Source organism: Chiloscyllium punctatum, chromosome 3, assembly GCF_047496795.1.
Source record: "Chiloscyllium punctatum isolate Juve2018m chromosome 3, sChiPun1.3, whole genome shotgun sequence".
NCBI classification, from domain to species: domain Eukaryota; kingdom Metazoa; phylum Chordata; class Chondrichthyes; order Orectolobiformes; family Hemiscylliidae; genus Chiloscyllium; species Chiloscyllium punctatum.
Window position 1 is genome coordinate 26,208,132 of NC_092741.1, and position 12,670 is coordinate 26,220,801.

The following is a 12,670-nucleotide window of genomic DNA, read 5'->3' on the forward strand; positions in this document are numbered from 1 at the left end:
GAGAGACATTCCGGCTATTGAGGGAGTGCAGCGTAGGTTGACGAGGTCAATTCCTGGAATGGCGGGATTACCTTACACTGAAAGACTGGAGCGACTGGGCTCGTGTACCCTTGAGTTTAGAAGACTGAGAGGGGATCTGGTTGAGACATATAAGATTATCAAAGGATTGGACACTCTGGCGGCAGGAAACGTGAGTGCCGAAACAGAGGACACAGCTTAAAAATACGGGGTAGACCGTTTAGGACAGAGATGAGGAGAAACGTCTTCACCCAGAGAGTGGTGGCTGTGTGGAATGCTCTGCCCCAGAGGGCAGTGGAGGCCCAGTCTCTGGATTCATTGAAGAAAGAGTTGGACAGAGCTCTCAAGGATAGTGGAATCAAGGCTTATGGAGATAAGGCAGGAACAGGATACTGATTAAGGATGATCAGCCATGATCATATTGAATGGTGGTGCAGGCTCCAAGGGCAGAATGGCCAACTCCTGCACCTATTGTCTATTGCCCTCCTTTCCTGACTGCCAGCCGCAGACAGCGTGCAGCCCCAATCCCTTTCTTTCCCTCTTTCTTGCTGATTTTGGCAGCGCTCCGCTCTCCTCCCCTCCCTGTCTCCTGCCTGCAGCGGCAGCAAAAATAACCTGTCGCTGCATTGCGTGCGTGGCCCAACACGAGTGCAGAGGGGTGACTTGAGCAGCCCCTGCTGGCGGAAAAAGCCTACTGCACCTGGTATTCCCAGGCGGTCTCCCATCCAAGTACTAACCAGGCCTGAGTCTGCTTAGCTTCCGAGATCAGACGAGATCGGGCGTTTTCAGACTAGTATGGCCGCAGGCGCTGGCCCCTGCCTTTTCTCCCCACTTCAAGGCGTGCTGGCCAGCCACATTTTCTTTGCTGCTCTTTCTCTTGATCCCCTTTGGGTTTTTTTTCTCTCTTTTCTCTTTGCTCTTCCTCCTCCGTGCGTGCTTCCCTCCCTCCCTCCCTCCCTCCAGCTAGCCCTTGCCCACCAGGCTCCTGTCGTCTCCCACATCCCCACACAGGCCGACTGCAAGACCTCCCCCTGCTTCATAGGGCTGCAGCCTGCATTCTCTCATCCTTCCACACTCCTCCACGCCTCCATTTCGGAATGGCAGGCAGTGACCAGTGGGGTACCGCAGGGATCAGTACTGGGACCGCAGCTTTTTACAATATATGTTCATGATATAGAAGATGCTATTAGCAATAACATTAGCAAATTTGCTGATGATACTGAGCTGGGTGGCAGGGTGAAATGTGATGAGGATGTTAGGAGATTACCGGGTGACCTGGACAAGTTAGGTGAGTGGTCAGATGCATGGCAGATGCACTTTAATGTGGATAAATGGATGCTTATCCACTTTGGTGGCAAGAACAGGAAGGCAGATTACTACCTAAATGGAATCAATTTCGGTCAAGGGACAGTACCGAGAGATCTGGGGGTTCTTGTACACCACTCAATGAAGGTAAGCATGCAGGTACAGCAGGTAGTGAAGAAGGCTAATAGCATGCTGGCCTTCATAACAAGAGGGATCGAGTACAGAAGCAAAGAGGTTCTTCTGCAGGTGTACAGGGCCCTGGTGAGACCACACCTGGAGTACTGTGTGCAGTTCTGGTCTCCAAATTTGAGGAGAGACATTCCGGCTATTGAGGGAGTGCAGCGTAGGTTGACGAGGTCAATTCCTGGAATGGCGGGATTACCTTACACTGAAAGACTGGAGCGACTGGGCTCGTGTACCCTTGAGTTTAGAAGACTGAGAGGGGATCTGGTTGAGACATATAAGATTATCAAAGGATTGGACACTCTGGCGGCAGGAAACGTGAGTGCCGAAACAGAGGACACAGCTTAAAAATACGGGGTAGACCGTTTAGGACAGAGATGAGGAGAAACGTCTTCACCCAGAGAGTGGTGGCTGTGTGGAATGCTCTGCCCCAGAGGGCAGTGGAGGCCCAGTCTCTGGATTCATTGAAGAAAGAGTTGGACAGAGCTCTCAAGGATAGTGGAATCAAGGCTTATGGAGATAAGGCAGGAACAGGATACTGATTAAGGATGATCAGCCATGATCATATTGAATGGTGGTGCAGGCTCCAAGGGCAGAATGGCCAACTCCTGCACCTATTGTCTATTGCCCTCCTTTCCTGACTGCCAGCCGCAGACAGCGTGCAGCCCCAATCCCTTTCTTTCCCTCTTTCTTGCTGATTTTGGCAGCGCTCCGCTCTCCTCCCCTCCCTGTCTCCTGCCTGCAGCGGCAGCAAAAATAACCTGTCGCTGCATTGCGTGCGTGGCCCAACACGAGTGCAGAGGGGTGACTTGAGCAGCCCCTGCTGGCGGAAAAAGCCTACTGCACCTGGTATTCCCAGGCGGTCTCCCATCCAAGTACTAACCAGGCCTGAGTCTGCTTAGCTTCCGAGATCAGACGAGATCGGGCGTTTTCAGACTAGTATGGCCGTAGGCGCTGGCCCCTGCCTTTTCTCCCCACTTCAAGGCGTGCTGGCCAGCCACATTTTCTTTGCTGCTCTTTCTCTTGATCCCCTTTGGTTTTTTTTTCTCTCTTTTCTCTTTGCTCTTCCTCCTCCGTGCGTGCTTCCCTCCCTCCCTCCCTCCCTCCAGCTAGCCCTTGCCCACCAGGCTCCTGTCGTCTCCCACATCCCCACACAGGCCGACTGCAAGACCTCCCCCTGCTTCATAGGGCTGCAGCCTGCATTCTCTCATCCTTCCACACTCCTCCACGCCTCCATTTCGGAATGGCAGGCAGTGACCAGTGGGGTACCGCAGGGATCAGTACTGGGACCGCAGCTTTTTACAATATATGTTCATGATATAGAAGATGCTATTAGCAATAACATTAGCAAATTTGCTGATGATACTGAGCTGGGTGGCAGGGTGAAATGTGATGAGGATGTTAGGAGATTACCGGGTGACCTGGACAAGTTAGGTGAGTGGTCAGATGCATGGCAGATGCACTTTAATGTGGATAAATGGATGCTTATCCACTTTGGTGGCAAGAACACGAAGGCAGATTACTACCTAAATGGAATCAATTTCGGTCAAGGGACAGTACCGAGAGATCTGGGGGTTCTTGTACACCACTCAATGAAGGTAAGCATGCAGGTACAGCAGGTAGTGAAGAAGGCTAATAGCATGCTGGCCTTCATAACAAGAGGGATCGAGTACAGAAGCAAAGAGGTTCTTCTGCAGGTGTACAGGGCCCTGGTGAGACCACACCTGGAGTACTGTGTGCAGTTCTGGTCTCCAAATTTGAGGAGAGACATTCCGGCTATTGAGGGAGTGCAGCGTAGGTTGACGAGGTCAATTCCTGGAATGGCGGGATTACCTTACACTGAAAGACTGGAGCGACTGGGCTCGTGTATCCTTGAGTTTAGAAGACTGAGAGGGGATCTGGTTGAGACATATAAGATTATCAAAGGATTGGACACTCTGGCGGCAGGAAACGTGAGTGCCGAAACAGAGGACACAGCTTAAAAATACGGGGTAGACCGTTTAGGACAGAGATGAGGAGAAACGTCTTCACCCAGAGAGTGGTGGCTGTGTGGAATGCTCTGCCCCAGAGGGCAGTGGAGGCCCAGTCTCTGGATTCATTGAAGAAAGAGTTGGACAGAGCTCTCAAGGATAGTGGAATCAAGGCTTATGGAGATAAGGCAGGAACAGGATACTGATTAAGGATGATCAGCCATGATCATATTGAATGGTGGTGCAGGCTCCAAGGGCAGAATGGCCAACTCCTGCACCTATTGTCTATTGCCCTCCTTTCCTGACTGCCAGCCGCAGACAGCGTGCAGCCCCAATCCCTTTCTTTCCCTCTTTCTTGCTGATTTTGGCAGCGCTCCGCTCTCCTCCCCTCCCTGTCTCCTGCCTGCAGCGGCAGCAAAAATAACCTGTCGCTGCATTGCGTGCGTGGCCCAACACGAGTGCAGAGGGGTGACTTGAGCAGCCCCTGCTGGCGGAAAAAGCCTACTGCACCTGGTATTCCCAGGCGGTCTCCCATCCAAGTACTAACCAGGCCTGAGTCTGCTTAGCTTCTGAGATCAGACGAGATCGGGTGTTTTCAGACTAGTATGGCCGTAGGCGCTGGCCCCTGCCTTTTCTCCCCACTTCAAGGCGTGCTGGCCAGCCACATTTTCTTTGCTGCTCTTTCTCTTGATCCCCTTTGTTTTTTTTTTCTCTCTTTTCTCTTTGCTCTTCCTCCTCCGTGCGTGCTTCCCTCCCTCCCTCCCTCCCTCCAGCTAGCCCTTGCCCACCAGGCTCCTGTCGTCTCCCACATCCCCACACAGGCCGACTGCAAGACCTCCCCCTGCTTCATAGGGCTGCAGCCTGCATTCTCTCATCCTTCCACACTCCTCCACGCCTCCATTTCGGAATGGCAGGCAGTGACCAGTGGGGTACCGCAGGGATCAGTACTGGGACCGCAGCTTTTTACAATATATGTTCATGATATAGAAGATGCTATTAGCAATAACATTAGCAAATTTGCTGATGATACTGAGCTGGGTGGCAGGGTGAAATGTGATGAGGATGTTAGGAGATTACCGGGTGACCTGGACAAGTTAGGTGAGTGGTCAGATGCATGGCAGATGCACTTTAATGTGGATAAATGGATGCTTATCCACTTTGGTGGCAAGAACACGAAGGCAGATTACTACCTAAATGGAATCAATTTCGGTCAAGGGACAGTACCGAGAGATCTGGGGGTTCTTGTACACCACTCAATGAAGGTAAGCATGCAGGTACAGCAGGTAGTGAAGAAGGCTAATAGCATGCTGGCCTTCATAACAAGAGGGATCGAGTACAGAAGCAAAGAGGTTCTTCTGCAGGTGTACAGGGCCCTGGTGAGACCACACCTGGAGTACTGTGTGCAGTTCTGGTCTCCAAATTTGAGGAGAGACATTCCGGCTATTGAGGGAGTGCAGCGTAGGTTGACGAGGTCAATTCCTGGAATGGCGGGATTACCTTACACTGAAAGACTGGAGCGACTGGGCTCGTGTACCCTTGAGTTTAGAAGACTGAGAGGGGATCTGGTTGAGACATATAAGATTATCAAAGGATTGGACACTCTGGCGGCAGGAAACGTGAGTGCCGAAACAGAGGACACAGCTTAAAAATACGGGGTAGACCGTTTAGGACAGAGATGAGGAGAAACGTCTTCACCCAGAGAGTGGTGGCTGTGTGGAATGCTCTGCCCCAGAGGGCAGTGGAGGCCCAGTCTCTGGATTCATTGAAGAAAGAGTTGGACAGAGCTCTCAAGGATAGTGGAATCAAGGCTTATGGAGATAAGGCAGGAACAGGATACTGATTAAGGATGATCAGCCATGATCATATTGAATGGTGGTGCAGGCTCCAAGGGCAGAATGGCCAACTCCTGCACCTATTGTCTATTGCCCTCCTTTCCTGACTGCCAGCCGCAGACAGCGTGCAGCCCCAATCCCTTTCTTTCCCTCTTTCTTGCTGATTTTGGCAGCGCTCCGCTCTCCTCCCCTCCCTGTCTCCTGCCTGCAGCGGCAGCAAAAATAACCTGTCGCTGCATTGCGTGCGTGGCCCAACACGAGTGCAGAGGGGTGACTTGAGCAGCCCCTGCTGGCGGAAAAAGCCTACTGCACCTGGTATTCCCAGGCGGTCTCCCATCCAAGTACTAACCAGGCCTGAGTCTGCTTAGCTTCCGAGATCAGACGAGATCGGGCGTTTTCAGACTAGTATGGCCGTAGGCGCTGTCCCCTGCCTTTTCTCCCCACTTCAAGGCGTGCTGGCCAGCCACATTTTCTTTGCTGCTCTTTCTCTTGATCCCCTTTGGTTTTTTTTTCTCTCTTTTCTCTTTGCTCTTCCTCCTCCGTGCGTGCTTCCCTCCCTCCCTCCCTCCCTCCAGCTAGCCCTTGCCCACCAGGCTCCTGTCGTCTCCCACATCCCCACACAGGCCGACTGCAAGACCTCCCCCTGCTTCATAGGGCTGCAGCCTGCATTCTCTCATCCTTCCACACTCCTCCACGCCTCCATTTCGGAATGGCAGGCAGTGACCAGTGGGGTACCGCAGGGATCAGTACTGGGACCGCAGCTTTTTACAATATATGTTCATGATATAGAAGATGCTATTAGCAATAACATTAGCAAATTTGCTGATGATACTGAGCTGGGTGGCAGGGTGAAATGTGATGAGGATGTTAGGAGATTACCGGGTGACCTGGACAAGTTAGGTGAGTGGTCAGATGCATGGCAGATGCACTTTAATGTGGATAAATGGATGCTTATCCACTTTGGTGGCAAGAACAGGAAGGCAGATTACTACCTAAATGGAATCAATTTCGGTCAAGGGACAGTACCGAGAGATCTGGGGGTTCTTGTACACCACTCAATGAAGGTAAGCATGCAGGTACAGCAGGTAGTGAAGAAGGCTAATAGCATGCTGGCCTTCATAACAAGAGGGATCGAGTACAGAAGCAAAGAGGTTCTTCTGCAGGTGTACAGGGCCCTGGTGAGACCACACCTGGAGTACTGTGTGCAGTTCTGGTCTCCAAATTTGAGGAGAGACATTCCGGCTATTGAGGGAGTGCAGCGTAGGTTGACGAGGTCAATTCCTGGAATGGCGGGATTACCTTACACTGAAAGACTGGAGCGACTGGGCTCGTGTACCCTTGAGTTTAGAAGACTGAGAGGGGATCTGGTTGAGACATATAAGATTATCAAAGGATTGGACACTCTGGCGGCAGGAAACGTGAGTGCCGAAACAGAGGACACAGCTTAAAAATACGGGGTAGACCGTTTAGGACAGAGATGAGGAGAAACGTCTTCACCCAGAGAGTGGTGGCTGTGTGGAATGCTCTGCCCCAGAGGGCAGTGGAGGCCCAGTCTCTGGATTCATTGAAGAAAGAGTTGGACAGAGCTCTCAAGGATAGTGGAATCAAGGCTTATGGAGATAAGGCAGGAACAGGATACTGATTAAGGATGATCAGCCATGATCATATTGAATGGTGGTGCAGGCTCCAAGGGCAGAATGGCCAACTCCTGCACCTATTGTCTATTGCCCTCCTTTCCTGACTGCCAGCCGCAGACAGCGTGCAGCCCCAATCCCTTTCTTTCCCTCTTTCTTGCTGATTTTGGCAGCGCTCCGCTCTCCTCCCCTCCCTGTCTCCTGCCTGCAGCGGCAGCAAAAATAACCTGTCGCTGCATTGCGTGCGTGGCCCAACACGAGTGCAGAGGGGTGACTTGAGCAGCCCCTGCTGGCGGAAAAAGCCTACTGCACCTGGTATTCCCAGGCGGTCTCCCATCCAAGTACTAACCAGGCCTGAGTCTGCTTAGCTTCCGAGATCAGACGAGATCGGGCGTTTTCAGACTAGTATGGCCGTAGGCGCTGGCCCCTGCCTTTTCTCCCCACTTCAAGGCGTGCTGGCCAGCCACATTTTCTTTGCTGCTCTTTCTCTTGATCCCCTTTGGGTTTTTTTTCTCTCTTTTCTCTTTGCTCTTCCTCCTCCGTGCGTGCTTCCCTCCCTCCCTCCCTCCCTCCAGCTAGCCCTTGCCCACCAGGCTCCTGTCGTCTCCCACATCCCCACACAGGCCGACTGCAAGACCTCCCCCTGCTTCATAGGGCTGCAGCCTGCATTCTCTCATCCTTCCACACTCCTCCACGCCTCCATTTCGGAATGGCAGGCAGTGACCAGTGGGGTACCGCAGGGATCAGTACTGGGACCGCAGCTTTTTACAATATATGTTCATGATATAGAAGATGCTATTAGCAATAACATTAGCAAATTTGCTGATGATACTGAGCTGGGTGGCAGGGTGAAATGTGATGAGGATGTTAGGAGATTACCGGGTGACCTGGACAAGTTAGGTGAGTGGTCAGATGCATGGCAGATGCACTTTAATGTGGATAAATGGATGCTTATCCACTTTGGTGGCAAGAACAGGAAGGCAGATTACTACCTAAATGGAATCAATTTCGGTCAAGGGACAGTACCGAGAGATCTGGGGGTTCTTGTACACCACTCAATGAAGGTAAGCATGCAGGTACAGCAGGTAGTGAAGAAGGCTAATAGCATGCTGGCCTTCATAACAAGAGGGATCGAGTACAGAAGCAAAGAGGTTCTTCTGCAGGTGTACAGGGCCCTGGTGAGACCACACCTGGAGTACTGTGTGCAGTTCTGGTCTCCAAATTTGAGGAGAGACATTCCGGCTATTGAGGGAGTGCAGCGTAGGTTGACGAGGTCAATTCCTGGAATGGCGGGATTACCTTACACTGAAAGACTGGAGCGACTGGGCTCGTGTACCCTTGAGTTTAGAAGACTGAGAGGGGATCTGGTTGAGACATATAAGATTATCAAAGGATTGGACACTCTGGCGGCAGGAAACGTGAGTGCCGAAACAGAGGACACAGCTTAAAAATACGGGGTAGACCGTTTAGGACAGAGATGAGGAGAAACGTCTTCACCCAGAGAGTGGTGGCTGTGTGGAATGCTCTGCCCCAGAGGGCAGTGGAGGCCCAGTCTCTGGATTCATTGAAGAAAGAGTTGGACAGAGCTCTCAAGGATAGTGGAATCAAGGCTTATGGAGATAAGGCAGGAACAGGATACTGATTAAGGATGATCAGCCATGATCATATTGAATGGTGGTGCAGGCTCCAAGGGCAGAATGGCCAACTCCTGCACCTATTGTCTATTGCCCTCCTTTCCTGACTGCCAGCCGCAGACAGCGTGCAGCCCCAATCCCTTTCTTTCCCTCTTTCTTGCTGATTTTGGCAGCGCTCCGCTCTCCTCCCCTCCCTGTCTCCTGCCTGCAGCGGCAGCAAAAATAACCTGTCGCTGCATTGCGTGCGTGGCCCAACACGAGTGCAGAGGGGTGACTTGAGCAGCCCCTGCTGGCGGAAAAAGCCTACTGCACCTGGTATTCCCAGGCGGTCTCCCATCCAAGTACTAACCAGGCCTGAGTCTGCTTAGCTTCCGAGATCAGACGAGATCGGGCATTTTCAGACTAGTATGGCCGTAGGCGCTGGCCCCTGCCTTTTCTCCCCACTTCAAGGCGTGCTGGCCAGCCACATTTTCTTTGCTGCTCTTTCTCTTGATCCCCTTTGGTTTTTTTTTCTCTCTTTTCTCTTTGCTCTTCCTCCTCCGTGCGTGCTTCCCTCCCTCCCTCCCTCCCTCCAGCTAGCCCTTGCCCACCAGGCTCCTGTCGTCTCCCACATCCCCACACAGGCCGACTGCAAGACCTCCCCCTGCTTCATAGGGCTGCAGCCTGCATTCTCTCATCCTTCCACACTCCTCCACGCCTCCATTTCGGAATGGCAGGCAGTGACCAGTGGGGTACCGCAGGGATCAGTACTGGGACCGCAGCTTTTTACAATATATGTTCATGATATAGAAGATGCTATTAGCAATAACATTAGCAAATTTGCTGATGATACTGAGCTGGGTGGCAGGGTGAAATGTGATGAGGATGTTAGGAGATTACCGGGTGACCTGGACAAGTTAGGTGAGTGGTCAGATGCATGGCAGATGCACTTTAATGTGGATAAATGGATGCTTATCCACTTTGGTGGCAAGAACACGAAGGCAGATTACTACCTAAATGGAATCAATTTCGGTCAAGGGACAGTACCGAGAGATCTGGGGGTTCTTGTACACCACTCAATGAAGGTAAGCATGCAGGTACAGCAGGTAGTGAAGAAGGCTAATAGCATGCTGGCCTTCATAACAAGAGGGATCGAGTACAGAAGCAAAGAGGTTCTTCTGCAGGTGTACAGGGCCCTGGTGAGACCACACCTGGAGTACTGTGTGCAGTTCTGGTCTCCAAATTTGAGGAGAGACATTCCGGCTATTGAGGGAGTGCAGCGTAGGTTGACGAGGTCAATTCCTGGAATGGCGGGATTACCTTACACTGAAAGACTGGAGCGACTGGGCTCGTGTACCCTTGAGTTTAGAAGACTGAGAGGGGATCTGGTTGAGACATATAAGATTATCAAAGGATTGGACACTCTGGCGGCAGGAAACGTGAGTGCCGAAACAGAGGACACAGCTTAAAAATACGGGGTAGACCGTTTAGGACAGAGATGAGGAGAAACGTCTTCACCCAGAGAGTGGTGGCTGTGTGGAATGCTCTGCCCCAGAGGGCAGTGGAGGCCCAGTCTCTGGATTCATTGAAGAAAGAGTTGGACAGAGCTCTCAAGGATAGTGGAATCAAGGCTTATGGAGATAAGGCAGGAACAGGATACTGATTAAGGATGATCAGCCATGATCATATTGAATGGTGGTGCAGGCTCCAAGGGCAGAATGGCCAACTCCTGCACCTATTGTCTATTGCCCTCCTTTCCTGACTGCCAGCCGCAGACAGCGTGCAGCCCCAATCCCTTTCTTTCCCTCTTTCTTGCTGATTTTGGCAGCGCTCCGCTCTCCTCCCCTCCCTGTCTCCTGCCTGCAGCGGCAGCAAAAATAACCTGTCGCTGCATTGCGTGCGTGGCCCAACACGAGTGCAGAGGGGTGACTTGAGCAGCCCCTGCTGGCGGAAAAAGCCTACTGCACCTGGTATTCCCAGGCGGTCTCCCATCCAAGTACTAACCAGGCCTGAGTCTGCTTAGCTTCCGAGATCAGACGAGATCGGGCGTTTTCAGACTAGTATGGCCGAAGGCGCTGGCCCCTGCCTTTTCTCCCCACTTCAAGGCGTGCTGGCCAGCCACATTTTCTTTGCTGCTCTTTCTCTTGATCCCCTTTGTTTTTTTTTTCTCTCTTTTCTCTTTGCTCTTCCTCCTCCGTGCGTGCTTCCCTCCCTCCCTCCCTCCCTCCAGCTAGCCCTTGCCCACCAGGCTCCTGTCGTCTCCCACATCCCCACACAGGCCGACTGCAAGACCTCCCCCTGCTTCATAGGGCTGCAGCCTGCATTCTCTCATCCTTCCACACTCCTCCACGCCTCCATTTCGGAATGGCAGGCAGTGACCAGTGGGGTACCGCAGGGATCAGTACTGGGACCGCAGCTTTTTACAATATATGTTCATGATATAGAAGATGCTATTAGCAATAACATTAGCAAATTTGCTGATGATACTGAGCTGGGTGGCAGGGTGAAATGTGATGAGGATGTTAGGAGATTACCGGGTGACCTGGACAAGTTAGGTGAGTGGTCAGATGCATGGCAGATGCACTTTAATGTGGATAAATGGATGCTTATCCACTTTGGTGGCAAGAACAGGAAGGCAGATTACTACCTAAATGGAATCAATTTCGGTCAAGGGACAGTACCGAGAGATCTGGGGGTTCTTGTACACCACTCAATGAAGGTAAGCATGCAGGTACAGCAGGTAGTGAAGAAGGCTAATAGCATGCTGGCCTTCATAACAAGAGGGATCGAGTACAGAAGCAAAGAGGTTCTTCTGCAGGTGTACAGGGCCCTGGTGAGACCACACCTGGAGTACTGTGTGCAGTTCTGGTCTCCAAATTTGAGGAGAGACATTCCGGCTATTGAGGGAGTGCAGCGTAGGTTGACGAGGTCAATTCCTGGAATGGCGGGATTACCTTACACTGAAAGACTGGAGCGACTGGGCTCGTGTACCCTTGAGTTTAGAAGACTGAGAGGGGATCTGGTTGAGACATATAAGATTATCAAAGGATTGGACACTCTGGCGGCAGGAAACGTGAGTGCCGAAACAGAGGACACAGCTTAAAAATACGGGGTAGACCGTTTAGGACAGAGATGAGGAGAAACGTCTTCACCCAGAGAGTGGTGGCTGTGTGGAATGCTCTGCCCCAGAGGGCAGTGGAGGCCCAGTCTCTGGATTCATTGAAGAAAGAGTTGGACAGAGCTCTCAAGGATAGTGGAATCAAGGCTTATGGAGATAAGGCAGGAACAGGATACTGATTAAGGATGATCAGCCATGATCATATTGAATGGTGGTGCAGGCTCCAAGGGCAGAATGGCCAACTCCTGCACCTATTGTCTATTGCCCTCCTTTCCTGACTGCCAGCCGCAGACAGCGTGCAGCCCCAATCCCTTTCTTTCCCTCTTTCTTGCTGATTTTGGCAGCGCTCCGCTCTCCTCCCCTCCCTGTCTCCTGCCTGCAGCGGCAGCAAAAATAACCTGTCGCTGCATTGCGTGCGTGGCCCAACACGAGTGCAGAGGGGTGACTTGAGCAGCCCCTGCTGGCGGAAAAAGCCTACTGCACCTGGTATTCCCAGGCGGTCTCCCATCCAAGTACTAACCAGGCCTGAGTCTGCTTAGCTTCCGAGATCAGACGAGATCGGGCGTTTTCAGACTAGTATGGCCGTAGGCGCTGGCCCCTGCCTTTTCTCCCCACTTCAAGGCGTGCTGGCCAGCCACATTTTCTTTGCTGCTCTTTCTCTTGATCCCCTTTGGTTTTTTTTTCTCTCTTTTCTCTTTGCTCTTCCTCCTCCGTGCGTGCTTCCCTCCCTCCCTCCCTCCCTCCAGCTAGCCCTTGCCCACCAGGCTCCTGTCGTCTCCCACATCCCCACACAGGCCGACTGCAAGACCTCCCCCTGCTTCATAGGGCTGCAGCCTGCATTCTCTCATCCTTCCACACTCCTCCACGCCTCCATTTCGGAATGGCAGGCAGTGACCAGTGGGGTACCGCAGGGATCAGTACTGGGACCGCAGCTTTTTACAATATATGTTCATGATATAGAAGATGCTATTAGCAATAACATTAGCAAATTTGCTGA

The 12,670-nt window shown here is 52.1% G+C and overlaps 8 non-coding genes across 8 annotated transcripts; all 8 read right to left on the reverse strand.

The window, feature by feature from the left end:
* Window positions 1-706: 706 nt before the first annotated feature.
* LOC140475803 (5S ribosomal RNA) lies at window positions 707-825 on the reverse strand. Its single transcript, XR_011960290.1, has one exon. It is a non-coding gene; the product is annotated as a 5S ribosomal RNA (ribosomal RNA).
* A 1,515-nt stretch (window positions 826-2,340) lies between these two features.
* Window positions 2,341-2,459, reverse strand: LOC140473636 (5S ribosomal RNA). The gene has a single exon (XR_011958496.1). It is a non-coding gene; the product is annotated as a 5S ribosomal RNA (ribosomal RNA).
* A 1,515-nt stretch (window positions 2,460-3,974) lies between these two features.
* LOC140467323 (5S ribosomal RNA) lies at window positions 3,975-4,093 on the reverse strand. Its single transcript, XR_011955410.1, has one exon. It is a non-coding gene; the product is annotated as a 5S ribosomal RNA (ribosomal RNA).
* Window positions 4,094-5,608: 1,515 nt separating this feature from the next.
* On the reverse strand, window positions 5,609-5,727 carry LOC140473647 (5S ribosomal RNA). The gene has a single exon (XR_011958506.1). It is a non-coding gene; the product is annotated as a 5S ribosomal RNA (ribosomal RNA).
* A 1,515-nt stretch (window positions 5,728-7,242) lies between these two features.
* On the reverse strand, window positions 7,243-7,361 carry LOC140473658 (5S ribosomal RNA). The gene has a single exon (XR_011958514.1). It is a non-coding gene; the product is annotated as a 5S ribosomal RNA (ribosomal RNA).
* A 1,515-nt stretch (window positions 7,362-8,876) lies between these two features.
* Window positions 8,877-8,995, reverse strand: LOC140475819 (5S ribosomal RNA). Its single transcript, XR_011960306.1, has one exon. It is a non-coding gene; the product is annotated as a 5S ribosomal RNA (ribosomal RNA).
* Window positions 8,996-10,510: 1,515 nt separating this feature from the next.
* LOC140467491 (5S ribosomal RNA) lies at window positions 10,511-10,629 on the reverse strand. Its single transcript, XR_011955478.1, has one exon. It is a non-coding gene; the product is annotated as a 5S ribosomal RNA (ribosomal RNA).
* Window positions 10,630-12,144: 1,515 nt separating this feature from the next.
* LOC140473666 (5S ribosomal RNA) lies at window positions 12,145-12,263 on the reverse strand. Its single transcript, XR_011958523.1, has one exon. It is a non-coding gene; the product is annotated as a 5S ribosomal RNA (ribosomal RNA).
* Window positions 12,264-12,670: the final 407 nt, after the last annotated feature.